Source organism: Myotis nattereri (genome assembly GCF_964212035.1).
Source record: "Myotis nattereri genome assembly, chromosome: 3".
Lineage (NCBI taxonomy): Eukaryota > Metazoa > Chordata > Mammalia > Chiroptera > Vespertilionidae > Myotis > Myotis nattereri.
The window spans coordinates 69,514,860-69,534,696 of record NC_138077.1 but is presented as its reverse complement, the minus strand read 5'-3'; the positions used below and the strand labels follow the sequence as shown (position 1 = coordinate 69,534,696).

At 40.0% G+C, this 19,837-nt stretch overlaps 1 pseudogene across 1 annotated transcript; it reads right to left on the bottom strand.

Moving 5' to 3' along the window:
* Positions 1-685: 685 nt before the first annotated feature.
* Positions 686-19,225, bottom strand: LOC308515372 (small ribosomal subunit protein eS4-like; annotated as a pseudogene). Its single transcript has 2 exons — positions 19,131-19,225; positions 686-1,160 (listed from the first exon to the last, which is right to left on the bottom strand). The product of its transcript is annotated as a small ribosomal subunit protein eS4-like (transcript).
* Between the last annotated feature and the right edge of the window lie 612 nt (positions 19,226-19,837).

The window sequence follows — 19,837 nt, the reverse complement described above, 5'->3', positions numbered from 1 at the left end:
GTTATAGCCTCAGTTCTAAGACTAGGTAAATGTTTTTGGCAAGTGATCTTCTCTGTGGAGATGATGTGGAAAACCCTGTTAATAAAATAAAATTACAAATTTTCTCTTCTGATCCACACTGGTCTCAGATATGTCTGAGATTTGATTAAAATTTATGCATTGTACATGTCTGTATAGGTTGTGAGATTGATTATACTTGATAACTATAGAAGTTGGATGATAGGTACATGGGGTTCATTATGTTATTCTCTGTGTATTTGAAGTATTCTATAACAAAAAGTTTTTAAAATATAATAATAAATAAAAAAACTATTCTGCCTACTACTCAGCAGAATTATAGGCAAGAATAAAGGAGGTCATATGTAAACATGTTTTAATATTGTAAAACACAAGAACAAGTACATGACAAACAATGTATCTTCAGAATGCACACATTATACTCGTCTTGTGTACTAATTTAAAAATATAGCTGTAGAGTTCCACAGGCCTATGGAATCCACATAATGGTGGTATATCCTGGAGGAATCTCCATTTCTTTCCATGCTGCATTGTCTTTAGTTAAATACAAGGACCCTTCCAATCATATCACCTCATTTCACTCACTGCTCTATTTGGCTGCCAGCCTGTTATCTTTCTCTGCAGCAATGGTAAGATGGGTACTCTTTCCACAGGGAGAACAAATCCATCATCTGTTGCCCTTAACAATAACAAAAATGTTGGAGAGCTGGGTGGAAAAGCTGTTGCCACTGGCATCTTTCACATTAACTATGTCAAAATAACCAGCGTGTCTTTCTGTAGGTGATCACACCAGTTATTCCCAGGTTAGCACCTCCAGCCACCATACTCAGGTTACCATTGTCCAATGTGATGAAATAAGTAATTTTGCAAGGTGAATGTTACCATTCACCTTGATAAAGGGCTCAGGGTAGTGGATGGTACAAGCATCATGGGTCACCAGATGAGGGATTCCTTTTGTGCTCACCAAGATTTTTTTCATTTTGCATAACTTATACTTGGCCTCTTCAGGTATCATCCGATGAACAGCAAAGTGATCCTTGGTGTCATAGATCAGACGGAAATTCTCTCCAGGCTTGCCTTTGCTAATATTACCCATAAAGTCAGCAAGGTAGGTTATATTGATCTTGACCTTGCCATCAACCCTTTAAAAAAAAATTTAGATGCTTTATTATTTAAAGTATTACACATGTCTCTTTTTTCCTCAATTGACCTCTGCCTGGTCACTCCACCCCCCAGCACGTCCCCTTACCGCCCCCCCCCACTGTCTGTGTCCATTGGTTTTGCTTATATGCATGCATACAAGTCCTTTGGTTGATCTCTTACCTACCTAACCTGCTCCACCCCCTCCACTTTCCCCTGCCTTCCCTCTGAGTCTATTTGATGCTTCTGTGCCTCTGGATCTACTTTTGTTCATTATGTTCCACAAATAAGTGAGATCATATGATACTTATCTTTCTCTGACTGGCTTATTTCACTTAGCATAATGCTCTCCATGTCCATCCATAGGCTGTTGCAAATGGTAAGAGTTCTTTCTTTTTTACAGCAGCGTAGTATTCCATTGTGTAGATGTATCACTGTTTTTTAATCCACTCACCTGCTAATGGGCACTTAGGCTGTTTCCAAATTTTAGCTATTGCATATTGTGCTGCTATGAACACAGGGGTTCATATATCCTTTCTGATTGGTGTTTCTGATATCTTTGGAAATATTCCTAGAAGTGGGATTATTGGGTCAAATGGGAGTTCCATTTTTAATTTTTGAGAAAATTCCATACTGTTTCCACAGTGGTTGCACCTGGCTGCATTCCCACCAGCAGTGCATGAGGGTTTCTTTTTCCCCTGTATCCTCGTCAGCACTTGTCCTTTGTTGGTGATAGTCATTCTGACAGGTGTGAGATGGTACCTCATTGTCATTTTGATTTGCATCTCTTGGATGATTAGTGACTTTGAGCATGTTTTCAAATGTCTCTTGGCCTTCTGTATGTCCACTTTTGAAAAGTGTCTATTTATGTCCTTTGCCCATATTTTGGTTGGATTGTTTATCTTCCTTTTGTTAAGTTGTATGAGTTCCCTATAAATTTTGGAGATTAAACCCTTATTGGATGTAACATTGGCAAAAAAAGTGTTTGAATTATAAAGACTGGTTGTGGGTACTGATCATGTTTCTATCAGTCTAATTGTTGGCTCTATTGTTGTTTTGTTGATGGTTTCTTTTGCTGTGCAGAAGCTTTTTATTTTGATGTAGTATCATTTGTTTATTTTCTCCTTAGTTTCCATTGTCCTAGGAGTTGTATCGGTAAAGATATCGCTATGACATATGTCTGATATTTTGCTGCCTATGGATTCCTCTAAGATTTTTATGGTTTCCCATCTTACGTTTAAGTCCTTTATCCATTTTGAGTTTATTTTTTTGTATGCTGTAAGTTGGTGGTCTAGTTTCAATCTTAATAAACTGCTGTATGCAGATTTTCTTTACTTCCTCTCTTGTTAGGGCATACAAGTCCTTGTTGATATAGGTCTTTTGAGTAGATGGATAAATTGCTTGGAGGGGAGTTGAGAACTAGCTTCCTATAAAGCCTGGAGCCTCTATTCTAACCCCTCCACCACCAACAGTCTGTTATTTGAACTCTTGATTCCTAATTGTTGAGTAAGCCTCAAGTTCACACTATCTGCCTTGGCCACACTTGGTTAGCAAACCTTAAGGAGGATGTGTGCATTACATGCTGGACCTTCTTACTTGTATATCAAAATCTTTGGCCTGGGTCTTTTCGTCACATGATTCTGTGTAGATTGCAGTCTGCTCAACTCTATCTTTTGCCCAGACACTGCCTAGGAACACCCTATGTCAGTGATGGTCAACCCTTTGAGCTCGGCGTGTCAGCATTTTGAAAAACCCTAATTTAACTCTGGTGCCATGTCACATATAGAAATTTTTTGATATTTGCAACCATAGTAAAACAAAGACTTATATTTTTGATATTTATTTTATATATTTAAATGCCATTTAACAAAGAAAAATCAACCAAAGAAATGAGTTCGCGTGTCACCCCTGACACGCGTGTCATAGGTTCGCCATCACTGCCCTAGGTTAATTCACTTAGTCCTCAATTATTTGTTGAACACCTTTTATGTGATAGCACTCCTCTAGGTGCTAGTAAACAATGCAGTTCAAATTCATTCTCTCATGGAATTTGCACTGTAGATTTTTTTATTTATTTATTTTTCTTGCCAAGTAAGTGAATAATATAAGTTCAGATAGTGCTAAGTGCCAAGGAAGAAATAAACTGGGGGAAGAAGGGTTTTGAGTTAGAGTTATCAGGGAAGATCTCTCTGAGAAAGAAATATTTAAACAGAGACCTAAGAGGAGAAGGAGAAGTGGTAGAAAGAATTGGTGGAAGAGGTGAAATAGTAAATAGAAAGGCCCTGTGGCTGGAATGAATTTATGTTTAAGTAATAGCAAGGAGGTCTCTGTGGCTGCGTTATAATGGTCAAAGGTCAAAGTGACAAAAGGCTGGAGAGATGGCCAGTGGCTAGATCCTATAAAGCTCTGTAGGACATGATAAAGTGTTTGGATTATAAAGACTGGTTGTGGGTACTGATCATGTTTCTATCAGTCTAATTAGGTGTTGCCATGTCACCTGAGACCAGATAATCCTTCAGAAGCTGTGGCTCATACCAGGGTTCCCTAGAGCACTCAAAGGAAAGGCATTCATAAATGTAAGTTTCTATTTCCCATAATTACTGCTCATGAAAATTAGACTGGCTGGTGTGGCTCATGGTTGAGCGTCAACCCATGAACCATGAATTTACCATTCAATTCCCAGATAGGATAAATGCCAGGTTTTGGGCTCAATCCCCACTAGGGGGCATGCAGGTGGCAGTGATCAAAGATTCTCTCTCATCATTGATGTTTCTATCTCTCTCTCCCTCTCCTTCTCCCTTCCTCTCTGAAATAAATTTAAATTTTTAAAAAAATTATAGAAAACCTGCTTCTTCCCATTCTCTGTCATCATGGACTACCTTTCAGGAAGCAAAATTCTTAAAATTGCCAGTGAAGCACCTTCACCCCCAATTTACAGTTCTGTAGTTACCAAATTTTGCCACTAGATGGTGGCTGTATAGCAGTACTGTGAAACGAGTTTTCTATTTGACAAAGGAATCAAAGAATGAATTAATGCATGAAAGACACTAACAAAATATATGTGCATTTAAAATTCCTTTGTTTGAAAAGATCAGCAAAGGAAAAAGAGCTATGAAAGGCATCACACCCTGCAGCCTGCTTTTTGTTCAGTTTCATTTTTCCTTGGTAGGATTTTGGCCTCTTTGAGGATGGTCTTATAACATAGAATACTTATATGTATTAGTGTGAAACTCCAAGGTCATGGCTATGACTATGGAACAGATTCCTTCTACTCATCATTCATCCTACTCCTCAGTTGGGGTTCCCTGGAATTTTTTCTTTTTGCCCTCATATATTATCTCAACCATGAAGTATTTATGCTAATGATACTCCAATTAATGTTTTTAGTTGGTATTCTCCAGACCTGTAATTCCAACTGCTGTTAGACAGCAGGTAGATGGCATTGGGTACTTCAAACTCAATAAACTTAAACCAAACTGTTAATCTTTGCTCTTTACTACTTCTTCTCTTAAAATATTTTTCTTTCCATCTCAGTCAATGATATTCCAACTCAATCATTTGTCTTGGAGGAAAAGCTCTGAGTTATTTATTTCCACCTACTGCTCACTCCCCTCATTCACTTTGCCTTGAGGTACTGCTGATTTTACCTCTGAAAGATCTTGTTTTTTAATTTATTAATTAATTATTATTTTTATATTTTTCTTAATTCTCACCCAAGGATTTTTTCCATTAATTCTTAGAGAGACTAGAAGAGAGAGGGAGAGACAGAGAGGAACACATCAGTTTCTTGCCTTCTGCATGTGCCCCGACCAGGGCTTGAGCCAGAAAGAGCCTGCAACCAAGGTACGTACCTTTGACCAGAATAGAACCTGGGACCCTTTGGTGTACAGGCTGATACTCTATCCACTGAGGCACATTTGAATTTATTACTTTTTATTTTCTCACACTAATCACTTACATTCATCTAATAAATTATTAACTGAAGTCTGTTTCCATTTTGCAGTCCATTGTCTACAGTCTTCAGAAGAATATTACCAAAACTCAGGTTTGTATGCATCACTTTCTTGCTTTAAATTCTCTGCCCAGAGAATAAAAGTCCAAACCCCATATTCTACTGTCCAACACCTTCAAAGCCACCCACCTTCCCAGCCTCTTTCTGGCCTTTCTCTACAGCACAGCCATGTTGTATGCTTGGAGTCCCTGAGCTATGGCCTTTTGTGTCTAAAACTCTTGGCACACGCTTCTTATCCTAGAGCTCCTCTCTCCTCCCCTTTTGGATTCCAATTTTCCATCTTCCCCTCAAAGGTCTGGTAAGGCTTATTCCTTCCACAAAACTCTAGAAATAGTCAGTGTCCTTCTTAGTGCTCCCATTGATCCTGATACCCACATCCACCACTAGTATAACATTTGCCTAGTGTCACCTTATTATTCATATGCCTGCACCCTGCGACTGAACTGGGGCTTTCTTTCCAGCAGAAAGTGTCTTTTTCCATCTTTGTGTCTCCAGAAACTTACATTTATCTCAGAAAGTCTTCAGTGCTCATTAGTTTTAATGAATGGGCAAATGAACAAATTCTTATTCCCTTCACATGTTTTCCAGTAGACAGGAAAGGCCTTGTTTATTTTTTTCTTCCACTTGTACTCATGAATATTTACACATGAGAAAGGAAGCAAAAGGATATCTGAAGATACTATCTTCTAGACACAGAAAGAAGGCCATCCTAGAGACAGGAAGCTCTATTTAGGAACTGGAGGAGGTTGGGAGCAGTGGCCACAGTTGGAGTCATCAAAGCCCAGGATCTAGAAGGGGCCCACAAGTGCCACACTTGCAGTCTCCCCTCCTTCTTGCACACATGATGGTGGCACTGATGGAGGATGAACCTTGTGAATCAGTTGACTGGGAACCTGACTGTATTGTTCATCTCTCTCTTCTCAGTGATTGGCACTCTGTCTGGCATAGAGCAGGTGCCTAGTAAGTGACCGTTTATTTTCTTATGAGCAGACTGCAGTATTGTGTTAACAGGATATCTAGAACTGTTCATAACGTTTGGGGTAAAAGGTGCAAATATGAGTGACTATTGAGGTGTCTTTGATAACTTGGGAGGAGCTCATAGGCAGACTTTGCTTCATTAGATAGTTTAAATGTCTTTGGATAGAAATTTGTGCATTACATGCCTGCCTTCATTTGAAATATATTACTCAATCTGGATGCTCACTGAGTTTCTTCATTGGTTCAAGTGAAAGGAACAGAAAAGTAAAAGATTAGAATTTCTCTCTCTTTATTGCTGGAAAAAAATTCTGCCTTTAGTCATACAGATATATTTATTTGATGAGATACTAGAAGTGCATGGGTTTCATTCATATTTAAATTTTATTAAAACAAATTTAAATTTCTTTAATGCTGATGGACATGCTTTTATGGGGCTCAAATATTTCTTAAACCATGTGACCTGTGTCTGCTATTCAAAGATTCCTGTTGTGATGATACTTTTTGGACAGGAAGTGATCTGAACCATATTAGTGCCCCCTTCCTCCCTCCCCTTGTGACTTCTGGAAGAGTGTAGTCATATTACCATCAGAAACTCTCTGTCTAGCTGTGCTTCTTTGAAAACTATCTCAGAATGTCAGTATAAGAATAATAATCACATATTTGTATAAAGCTTTATAATATATACTTTCACCCATTTTTTCCTCATAATAATAAACTAAGCAGTACTGATGGGCCTACTTTACAGATGAGGATACTGAGGCCTAAAGATATTTTTAAGCCAAATTCATACCAATAATAAGGACTGGAATTAGGTTCAGATCTTAATTTTCAGATTCTCCATGTCTTTTTACCTATACCATTTGCTCAATTGTGCTAATATTAGTTCATTAGAAAAGGAGTAAAGGTGGCTTTTGGGTGAGAGCTGGTTTTATTTAACACATCTGGAAATGGCATCCTAAAACAATATATCTGCTAATAACCTTTTCCTTATTCATGAAATAGAGAAACCCTTATAATTATCAGCCGGTGTCTGCTCTGTGACAACACACATGGGCCTGGGCCCCTGACAATGAGCACATGGGCACGGATGTTACTATTCTTGGGAAGAGCATTAATAATTAGATATTACTTGGGGGAAAAGGGCAATACTTCATCAAAAGACAAAGTGCTAGCTTTGATATCTCTGTGCAGTTGCCGGAACACTCCTAGTGCCTGCTTCTGATCTGAAGATTAGTTGGCAGCTTTGCCCTTTTTCTTGTGAAATATCTGTTCTTATGGGAAACCAGTACCAACACATATTGAGAATTTTTGTCTTATTAAAGGTTGTTCACTGATATTTGTAGTTTCCTGTGGCCCTGACCACATTATTATCCACACATTCTAAATTTACTTAGAGAAAATAATGTTATGAAAAGAGTTCTTCAAAATCACAAGGGATTACACTATGGGTTGAATATCTTTGTCATTGAAAAAGTCTCTTATGACTCACTTTTTTATTGCTTTGAAGAGGCTTGGAATGGACCTTCACTCAGAGCTCGAATTTTAAGAGCAATATTTCCAGACAGGACTGGGCATGGCTCAGTCAGCAACAGAAGACTGAAAAACAGGAGGGGAAGCTCTTATTTGGGGCAGGCAGAGGGATGTATATTATTGTAGGTACTCAACACTGTCTGATCTTGAAAAATAACAAAAACAAAACCCACAGTACTGCATGTATTCTGTGACTACACCTTCCAGATGAGGAAATCAGTTAGTACTGGGTGATGTAAAAGACGTAGAGCAACCATGTCAAACTCATGGCCTACAAGCTGCATGCCTCATTTATTTGGTCCGTGTTAGCCTCTGAGTTTGACATGCTTGATGTAGAGGGAGGCACTGGTGGACTAAGAATATCCACAGGTCCTGCGGAGTTGAGTAGCTTTCAGGAAGTTGAAGGCAGTGAGTCAGGGAGGTCTGCTTGGAGATTTCTATTCAGGGATCAGGCTTTCATCCAAAGGGCACAGCAGACTCTAGACTAGAGTCTGGAATGTATGCAGATTTTAAGGTAAGGATTTGGTGCTGGATCAAGGGTTGAAGCTTAGATATCAGCACTGGGCCAAAAGGTGGAGCTTAATTCTTGGGAATAAGGCATAAGTCCATTTATCACCAGGGCAGACAGACAAGTGGAAAGAAAATAGAGTAAGATCCTTTCATTCCTTTTACTCTGAGATCTTGCTCAGGTCAGGGAATCCCCCCTAACCTCCACCTTTTCTTCTATTACACAACAATGATAACAGGGTCCGCTTCAACATTGTGAGAAGCCCATGAGTAATATATTTGGAAGAGCTTTGAGTATTATAAAATACCAAATAGTTATGGTTCATAAGTTCATTATATGATTAGCAAGCATTTATCTTCCAAGTACTGCACCTGTTTATGATCAATAATGCTGTTATTTTATAAACAGCATCAGAATGCCTTCCTGGTGCCATTTTTGCCAACGATGATCTTTTTTTACATTTCCTCCCTGCCTGTGATTTGGAATCTTCATCCAGCCTTATTTCCTGTGGCCACGCTGAGTCCACACCTCTTTCTATCCTCTTTATCCTTTCAGATGTCCACTTCCTGCATACACATTCCCATGCCGTTGTGGGTCAGTCCTAGACTCTCTGTCTAGGAGTTGCTGAAGAAGGTGCCTCACCTAGTGTAGAAACTTTGCTCCTACATGGAGCTTAATGAGAGTTATTGGGGAGTCAGTTGCCAGCCCCTCATCCTCTTCAGTGTGTGTGTGGTTGTGGGGGATGGGGAATGGATTTAGAAGATTGAGAAGCAAATGCCTAGTGCTTAGAGAAAGAAGGGACCCCAGGTCAGAGAGAGTTTGAGAAGATTCTTTCAGCACAGGCATAATCTGAACTACAAGGCAATACAAGGGAAGAAACAGAATGACCTCATTCAGAGAGAGGATTCTTTTTTTTACAGAGAGGAAGGGAGAAGGAGAAGGATAATTAGAAACATCGATGAGAGAGAAACATCAATTCAGCTGCCTCCTGCACACCCTCTACTGGGGATGTGCCCGCAACCAAGGTACATGCCCTTGACCGGAATCGAATCTGGGACCTTTCAGTCTGCAGGCCGACGCTCTATCCACTGAGCCAAACCGGTCAGGGCATGAGCAAGGATTCTTATACAGACACAATAGCTCTCCAAACAGAGAGGACACACGTTAAGAGGAAAGCTTTCTAGCCTGAACTCAAAGATCTGCAGGGGAGCTGTAATCACTGACCAGGAACTTCCATCTTCTCCTACCAAAGGTTATCTTTGCATAGAGAGAACACAGGCAAGGGGTGACCAGCAAAGAGGTGAACAGACCACCAAGGGGTGCCACTCCAGACGGAGGTAAAGCAGACCTGAGGAGCAGCGCAAAGAGCTTCCTTAGGGACCAACCCCAGGGGACACTTCTAAGACACTTAAAGGCACAGGAACATCGTGGGCTTTTTGGACATTTCAGTTTTGATGTTTGTTGGTTAATTTTCCTTCTTTAAAGTAGGTTTTTTCTTCTTTCTGGAAGTGTACTTGCAAAGTTAACTTGGTTTGTGCTGATTTGACTATCCAAAGAGGTTTTCCTGGGTCTTTGAGTGTGGGCTTGAGCCAAGAGAAATACAACAAGCTAAAGTACCAACCTAGATTTTTATTGTTACTGTTTTGTTTTTCCTTTTCCCCCCTAATCCCTGCTCTGACTCTAGGCTTGTATGTATTAATCAGTAATCTGGTTCTGTATATCATAAATCAAGCAAAAATGTTGATTGTCAATAGTTATTAATTGTTTGTTAAGTGTTACCAGGAACTTTTTTTAAAAAAGCATAAAGACACATCTCTGCCATTGAAATAAGTGACAAACAAAGCATAAATTATAAAAAATAAAAAGGCAATGTAGACCTTTACATAATTGAAAAGTCCCATTTCATCTCTTTCCTGCCCTTATTTGTATCTTGTTTGAATTTCCTGTCACACATACACACACAGATTCACTCAGGCAAGTTCCAGTAATTACAGACATAGTAAAATGATAAAACTCTAAGAGGCTAGCTTCAATATTAATATATCTCTCATAAGGTAGTGAATAATTAATTTTAAAATTAGTAAGACAGACTCACAGTGCCAGACGAGAAAAGGAGAGGGTGAATATTGGGCTGAAATACTTTAGGACCATTTTATAGAAGAGGAAGAATTTAAACTGGGGCATAAATAATGGATAGAATTTGGTTACGAGGAAAGAAGTGAGGACAACATGATCAAATGTGTGGAGAGAAAGGTCCAATAGAGGGATAAATAGATAAGGAGGTGCAGAATGGAGAAGATTAATGCCTGGAAATGAAATGGAAAGAGTGTAAGGCATGCCTTTAGAGTGTCTTAATGCCAGTTTGGGAATTGAGATATGACTCTTTGGACAAAAACAGAGATTTATGAATGAGAGCCCCTTATTGCCAGCTTAAAGAGAACTTTTCCTAAACATGTGAGTGTATGTGCATGTTCACAGACACAGATATACATGTTGATCACTGTGGTGGCAACTCCACAACAGCCACCCATACCCAATACTTTTTTGTTGAAAAGTATTAGAACAGTTATTTTTCATTTACAAAGTGATCTAGAGCCATCTTAAAAGGTGATGGATAGATGTTGACCAAGTGTGCTGAGAAGGTCACAGACATCCCTAATGCTAGCACATCCTAGTCAGAAATATGATACGTTGTTTCATGTAATACCTGGGGAAAGCAATCATGCCCACATTTACAAAAGTTTTTTCAAATGTTAATATAATTTTGAAGATGAACATACTTCACAGGAGAATTCCAGTTTGATGAGTTTTGTAAGCTCTAAAAAGAAACTACTTAATCTAGTTAATAATTAATACTTTATTATGAGGAAGGCTCTAACTTGTCCCACCTCCAATATTATTACATGAATTACATATTATTACAATATATTTAATGTTCCATTTATTTAATTAAAAATACTGTCTTGTTTTATGATTATTAAATTACCTTGGGCTATGGATATTAGCTGGACAGCTAATTCTATGATATTAGAATTCAACACTGATTTGAGTTATATCTATGATCAAAAATAAAGTCTAGCCCTGGCTGGGTGGCTCAGTTGTTGGAGTGTCATTCCATACACCAAAAGGTTAGGGGTTAAATCACTGGTCAGGTGCATATTCGAAACATCTGATTGATGTTTCTCACATTGATGTTTCTCTCTCTCTCCCATCCTCTCTCTCTCTAAAATAAATAAAAACTCTAGATGTGTGCCCTTACAGTATCTTATATAATAAAAGCCTAAGTGTCAGGTCGTCCAGTCGGCCGTTCAACCAATCAAAGAGTAATATGCTAATGATACGCTAAGGTTGCCCAACCGCTGGCTATGACATGCACTGACCACTAGAGTGCAGACACTCCCACCGGTAGGTTAGCTTGCTGCTGGTTTCCAGCCAATCGGGACTGAGTGAGATGGGCCAGACATGCCCTGGAACCCTCCTGCAGTCCCTCCTTGGCTGGCCAGCCTCCTGGTTCCCTCGCCGGCCCCATTCGTGCACCGATGGGATCCCTCAGCCTGGCCTGCACCCTCTTGTAATCCGGAACCCCCCTCAGGGGATTTTGGAGAGCTGGTTTCGGCTGGACTTTAGAATGACTGTGATGCGCACTGACCACCAGCGGCAGATGCTCCATGCAGGAGCTGCCCCCTGGTGGTCACTGCGCTTCCACAAGGGGAGTGGCACTGAGCCAGAAGCTGGGCTCACAGCTGGCGAGCACAGTGGTGGTGGTGGAACCTCTCCCGCCTCCGCTGCAGTGGGATCCTCTCCCGCCTTCACGGCAGCACTAAGGATGTCCGACTGATGGCTTAGTCAGACATCCCCCAAGTACTCCTGGACTGCGAGAGAGCTCAGGCCAGGCTAAGGGACCCCCCTCAAGTGCAGGAATTTCGTGCACTGGGCCTCTAGTACATTTACAACATGTCATTTACAGATAAATCTTTAAGGTTAATTGAATGACATGCTCTTTTGTAGCTTTTTACTAGTAAACACAGAAGGATGGATTTTGCTTTCTTCTGTTTGGAAAGCCATTTTGTAACTTTTTCATTCCCTTGCAGGACATATGACTGCCTGTTTATGGTTCTCAGTCACTCACTAATATTTTTTCCAGTGGATTAAATGTAAAAGGCCACATCCTTAGAGGCAGTGTGACTCAAAAAAGCCAAGCAAAAATCCAAGGCTACTTCTGCTCCTGGGTTCCTATGATTGCAGGTAAACTGTGAAACCCACTTGACAATCTCAGTGATTCCAGCTGTGAAAAATTGATTATAGGGCACCTGAGTCAGTTTGTTTCCCTAGTACTTTTTGAAACTTGACCTTCACACATTCTTTTTATATTGGCTCATTCTTTCAACACCATTATTTAATGGAATTTATTTATCTGCTATTTTGAAAGTTCATACTTACATTTGTATATGGGCCTCCCCCCACCCTCTCTCTCTGGGGTGGGGGTTTCTTTTTACATCAGACCACCTCCTTATCTCTTCTCAAGGCTTGATTCCTCTGCTTGGGGGACTCAGAAGGGACCTGAGACCAAGGGAAAATGTCTCTTCACTGAACTACCCATGGCTGTTGGTTGCTGTGTTTTCCTGCCAAAGGGCCATCAACATCCTCTTTTCAGCATCTGTGTCAGTCAGATTCTCAGCAGAAAAGAGATGTCACACTCAGAGAAAAACAGATTTGGGTGAGGAGCTATAAGTTTCCATAGCATATAGTAAATACATTTTAAAACTTTAAATCAGTAGTGCAGATGACTGCTTATATAAAATAACCTGGAGAAGAAACAGTCACCTAAGAAACAAGTTGTACAAGATTCTAAATGAAACTAAATGCCAGTTTCGAGAGGGATTGTGCAACTTAATCATTGCCCTTCCTGTCCCAAACTTCCACCTTCTTTTTATTTAAAATACTAGATGCCTGTTGCATGAAGAGATTCGTGCGATTGGGAATATTACCTGCTAATATTCCCAAGCGAGGATTAACAAACAAAAAATGAACAAATAAAAGAAGGTGGTTTTTTATAGCATCCATGGATGCCACAAGAAACTTCTGGGGTTTGGGATTAGTTCAGTGTTTGAGAGGCTAAAGGCTTCCTTTCATCATTCATACCTTTCTCATTCTCCAGAATTCTACATACTTTCGGGAAATAAATTACTGGGGAGTACACAAGAATATGAGCAATGTGGCTTCAAATTTCACTTGAATAAAATTTCTCAAAGTCTCACCCATTGTCATATTAATGTTAAGAAACACTGGCAATTTACAAATCAGTAATAACAATAGACTGGAGTTAGGAGACCTTAGTTTTAGTCTTGGCTTTGCCATGACTTGAGTGGTTAACCTGGGACAAATGTTTCATGTCTCAGTTTCCATCTATTTGCCATTTAAGGTCACGATGTTCTCGATATGAATTAACAATTCACTAATACAGGGTTAGGGGAACAAATTCAGCCGCATTGCTTCTCCCATTTATACCTTTAATGATTTTCTTTAATTCATTCTAGCAGAATATTTTTTTGCCTTATAATATGACAGGCAAGACAGGCCAAGCGGGCAAGGTAGTGTGTGGGCCTATCCTTTATGTAAACGTAAGGCTCCTGGAAAACTGGGTCACAGGAGTTGATGACTGGTATAGATCTCATAGTTTACTGTAGCCAAATTTTAAGATTCAAATAAAGAACAAGTCTCAGAGAGATGAAGTGATTAGTTTAAGATCAGATGCTGGGAAATTCAAAAGTAGTGTCTTAGTGCATTTGGACTGCTGTAACAAAATACCACAGACTGGGTGGCCTATAAACAACAGACATTTATTTCTCACAGTTGTGGAGGCTGGGAGTCTGAGACCAGGGTAAGGATCCTCTTCTGAGACTTCTTGTTGCAGCCTCACATGGTGGCAGGTGAGAGGGAGCTCTCTGGAGCCTCCTTTATATGAGCACTAATGCCATTCTTGAGGACTCTGGCTTCATGACTTAATCATTGTCCTCCCTGTCCCAAACTTCCACCCTCTTTTTATTAAAAATACTAGATGCCTGTTGCATGAAGAGATTCGTGCGATAGGCTTTCCCTTCCCTTGGCTGCCGGCACCAGTTTTCCTCTGGCACCTGGGACCCAGGCCTTCGCTCTGGCTGGGCTCCGGCCAGAGCTCCCCCTTTCCCCCCAGCCATCAGGCTTCATGGCTCCGCTGATCCCAGGGCGGTGAGGCCTCGTGGTTCCGCTGATCCTGGGGCCATGAGGCCTCCCTGCTTGGACGGCTTTGGGTATGTTTGGCTTCGCTCCACTGCTTGGAGCCTATGTATGCAAATTAACTGCCATCTTTGTTGGTGGTTAATTTGCATATCACCCTGATTAGCCAATGGGAAGTGTAGTGAAGGTACGGTCAATTACCCTTTTTGTCTTTTATTAGATAGGCTATTTTTATTGTTTTCAGAGAGGAAGGGACAGGGGAAGAGAGATAGAAACATCAATAATGAGAGAGAATCATTGATCGGCCGCCTCCTGTATGCCCCCTATGAGGATCAAGCCTGCAACCTGGGCATGTGCCCTTGATGGAGATTCAACCCAGAACCCTTCAGTCTGCAGGCCGAAGTGCTATCCACTGAGCAAAACCAGCGGGACCAAACTCCCACCTTCTAATACTATCACATTGGACATTAGGATTTCAACTTAGAATTTAGAGGGCATACAAGCATCCATCCTCCAGCAGGCAGGAAAAAGAACCCATGCTTTTTGGCTAGTAGTCTTGTGAGTTTATTTTACTATGTTGGCTTTCTTCCCTGCATTGACAACATCTTCTGTAGTGCTAGTACACTGGAGCCAGGTGTGGAAGCAAGGAACACAAATCATAAGTGTGGCCACTTACTTGGCAGACAGATTTAGCAAAACTTGCTAAAATTATTCAATTTTGTACTATAAGTTCAGCTTTTTAGATTGTTATAATTATGGAGAGATAGAGTTAGTTAATTACAAAGTGACTCAAGCAGTTGCTGTTTAGATTTCATTAGTTGTGGTAAGAAGTGATAGTCCTTTTAGAAAAATAAGATGCTCATTGTTACCATTTGCACATAGAAAGCAAAAGTATTGTCACTATTCACCTGGCCAGCATGGCTCAGTGGTTGAGCATTGACCTATGAACCAAGAGGTCATGGTTGGATTCCCAGTCGGGGCACATGCCCAGGTTGTGGGCTTGATCCCCAGTGTGGGGTGTGCAGGAGCCAGCTGATCAATAATTCTCTCATCATTGATGTTTCTATCTCTCTTTTCTTCTCTGTTCCTGTCTGAAATCAATAAAAATATATTTTAAAAAAGTATTGTCATAATTCAAAACATGAAAAACTTATAAATTCTTAGACTACATAAAATGTTTTAAATATTATTTATAAGTTGGCAGTAACAAAAAGTTCGGTGTTTCTTTATAAAACTATAGATTATTTGCTTCTTCTGTAGGGAGCTTCTATACATATACCAACATTGCATGATCACAAATATTTAGATATAAAGAAAAACGCTGCAAAGCCAACATCACAATTATGTTGTAAAACTATGTCTCTCTTGCTACTCTTAAATGATTGTAAATGTTTAATTGCAGCTTATACAAAATGACTCGGTGTTGAAAGCAGCATGTAATCAAACTGCTTCCCCTCTTGTAATGCACAGTGGTGCCCAAATAACAGATCCTCTGAGAATAAAGTTGGTCTTGGAATCTGGCCACACTAGTGTTGGGTCAGAGCAGTGATAGATGAAATGGAAGATGCAGCAGAATAGTTTAAAATATACTGTATATTTGTGTGTGAGTGGGGGTGGGTGGGTGGGTAGGGTTGAGAAGGATTGCCAGGACTTGAGCCAACATAAATGGAGGACTACATTTCCCCCCACTCCAATTTTAAGATTCTGTAACCTGGAAATGGAGGAGCTGCCCCTCACTTTGGCTATTGACAACTATAGTCTCTGTGCTACTGGGTAAAGGGTCAAGTCAGGATGAAAAAGAATGTTTCCCAGGCAAGCCAAGGGTTGTCAACTTGATTGGAGGGAAATAAATAGTAGCAGCCTTCCCTTTTGAGCACATACTCTGTGTCCAGCGCTATGAGATAAGGTTGTTTATTATTCCTGACAAACGAATGGAGATGTTATTATTTCCCACTTTCTTAGAAAGTCGGAAAAATTTGAGGTTAAATAAATTGTCCACGCCTACAAAAATGTGCATAAGTAAGCTCGGATGCTATCGTAGGTCTGTATGGTTCAAGTGCTCATGCTTTTTTCTCTATACTGGGTACTCCATGGGTTGAGATCTAGAATATGTTATTAAGATACTAATTGTTTTTACTCAGTAATTTTCTGAAACTGGGGGTGTCACTGGAATATAATCTTTTATAATGACTTCTCTGTCTCTTTTATATGGTACATCATAGTAAATAGCTCACCTGGAGTTCAGCCAGATTCACCATTGGGGTGGCTATAACTTACCCCCAAGACCAAAGACCTGGGTAACCTAAATATGGTCCTTTATGCATCTTAGAGAGAAAAATAATTTTCTTGTCCTTAGAGGCTTTAAGACTGCTTTTATGATGGAAGCCTTGAGTAACTTCCCATCTTCAGATCTACCGTGCAGAGTGAGAAACCCCTGGTTGTTCCTGCCGTGATGTGCACCTTCTAGGGGCTTCTGCAATCCTCAAACCTGATATCTTATCATCACTCATCTTTCTTTCATCTACGCCTAAGCATTTTCTAACAGGGATAGATGTACTAGTACTTTATCATGTGCTATTCAACATTTTTCAGCCATGCCTCACGGGATTCCTAATTAGAACTCTGTTCTTACTGCATAAAGCTAAGACAAAGTTACCCAGAAATCCCACACACTTGGTTAGCAAGATCACAGGTCATTTCTGTGTACTGACAGTGGTCAAACAAGCACGGGAAACCCACATATGACCCTGCCAATTAGGAGAAGAACATGTACACAGAAGATCAGTGGGATTTAGATAATGACTGAATAGCAAAAAAATAAATAAATAAATAAAAAATAAATAAATTAAGGTCTGTTAAGAAATAGAAAAGAAAGAAGTTGATCTTGTCCAAAAGGAGCAAGATCTTGTCACTTAGAAAGAATTTGAGATGAAATAATACTAGTAATGTAGAGCTACTGAGAATAGGAGGCTATTCCCATTGCCCAACCTGCCATTTTATATTATTCTGTAATGGAACCACAGTTCAGGATATCTGGAGGCAGTGGGGCTAATGGAAAATCATGGATTTAGGTTCAGCTCTTACATTTAACTTTGTAAAGCAAATGCCTTGCTTCTTTGAGCATCTATTTACATAACTGTAAAGCAGAGACAGTAACATCTGTCTTACTACTTCATGGACATTTGTGATGATAAAGTGAGGTAATGTATGGAAAAGTACTTTGTTAATTTTAAGATAGTATTAGCAGGACCAGCTGCATGATTTGTGGGGTCCAATGCTAAATTACAATGTGGGGCCTCTTGTTCAGAATCTATTAAAAATTTCAAGGCAGTGACCAAAAGACAGGGTTTTTGTAAACATGGGTCCCTGTGTGACTAAGTAGGCTGTATGCCCACAAGCCATCCTTGAGTATTAATAGTAGTGGAGGATGTACCACTTGTTCCATTTCTTGTCCTACTGCTGCTATAAGCTTGAGACAGTGTTTACACTCATTGCCCTTGCAAGACCACATTGTCTTTCTGAGGCCCTGCTTGCTTGCAATGCATTTCCCCTTAGAAACAAGTACTTTGGCATGACACACATGGTTAGGAAGTTAGACTTCTTTAAACTAATATTGTTATCACTGCACCTCTGGTAGGGTAGGGGTTAAACAAACTTGATCCAGCCAGTATTCTCTAATGATAGTTAATCACTGTTAATGGTTAAGTCTTTCCATAGGGAACTGGGTTATGAGTTTTCACTCTGCTGCTTTTAGAACACAGCCTACTCTTCGGTCAGGGACTTCCTGTTCTTCTCTCCAGCAGACCAGCTGCCACACTAGGAGAGAATGTAGTAGTTGCCTGAAAATTTTCAGTTCAGCCTTCTCTCCAAGGATATTTGAGCCCTCCATAGGGAAATCATTAGTTCTCCATTTGTAACCAGAGCTGCCAAGAGCACTAATAAAGTCTCTGGGAAGCTGTGGTATAGACACAGAAGGAGATAAACAAGAAATAGAAAAAAATCCAATAAGTTGATTCCTCAAGGGGATGGTACAAAATTGTTTACTATGACCTGGGTTTCTTTCTAGTCTACTTTTAAATATAATTTCATAAGCTTCTTCTAGGTGGGGAAGTTTTTTTCTTGCCATTGAGAAAAAAAATATTTATTTTAAAACTTTATTTCGCTGCATGAACTTATGTCCTTTTCAATGCTATTAATTGTGTCTTTTAATTAGTATTTTACATCCCAAGTATTTGCAGACTTCTTTGGTCCTTCTCAGTAACTGTGAAGACCAGCTGTACAAATTAGATATTTTTTTTCTTTCTCCATCAATCAATCCTGCCATAATTATAACCATTGCTCATCTTGGAACACTTTCCTAACTATCATCTGCTCTGTATTGCTGATCTGGTCCAAAGAGAATGAAAACTTTGGTTTTTTTTTTTTAGTTATAGAGATCTATGCATATCTCTAGATGGAAACTGCCCCTAAATAATTTTGGCCATTTTTTTCTGCCAAGTTTACTGATATAAAGAAGTATACTTAGTGGGTATACTTACCAGGCAGATCAGCTAGAAGAAACTGGTCAACAGTTTCAAAATCAGAAAGTTCAAATAAGAAAACCATGCATTTAATTTTACAATTAGGGAATCAATCTCATCAAACTTTGAATTTTCTTAGCTAGGTGCTAAGAGACAAACAAGATCTGTAGAGATGTCCTGCTTGTGTCTCACTTCAAGAAGAACTTACTTTAAAGTTGGGAACCATAGCACCTTTGGAAACTGCCGTGGCATTAGGATGAGGGTCACTGTTTCCAAAGTAGCTGTCAGCACCTCACTGAGCATGGTAGGAGGGCTGGGGCCTGGCCATTTCTGCCTATTGTGGGTCTCTTCTACTGGGCAGTCATTGCTCCAGAGCACCCTATGGAGTTGGCTTAGGCTTTGCCAGATCTGCATCACAGCCCACAGCCGGTAACTCACCTGGCCCATTCCTGCTTCCTTTCCTCTTTCCTCTCACAGGTGTCAGATATGTTGGGTGATCTGAAGACTTTCCCTATTCAACCTGCTTCTTTCCACTTTATCTTTCATGAGCATTATCCACTTAATTCTGAAGAACAGACACAGAAGGGATCCAATGACTGATTCAGCATAGACTTCATTTAGCTACCTGCTGTGGTAAAAATCAACGTATTAACGACCACCTCCACCAGATCTGTGAGCTCCATTACCTGAAACTGACATCTCTTACCACATCCTGACTCAAAGCACCAAGGTGAAAGGCATAGAATCTGGCTTCCACAGCATTTGTGGAAGGGCCAGGTGACATCACCAGATGTAGGGAATTCTTTCCCCAGGCTGTGAATATTGACTATTCAGAGGGCAGAAGCTAGGAGGGAACAAGCAAAGAAATCATTTCCTTATCCCTTTTCTCCAGACTGTTTGGAAACTCATTAGTCT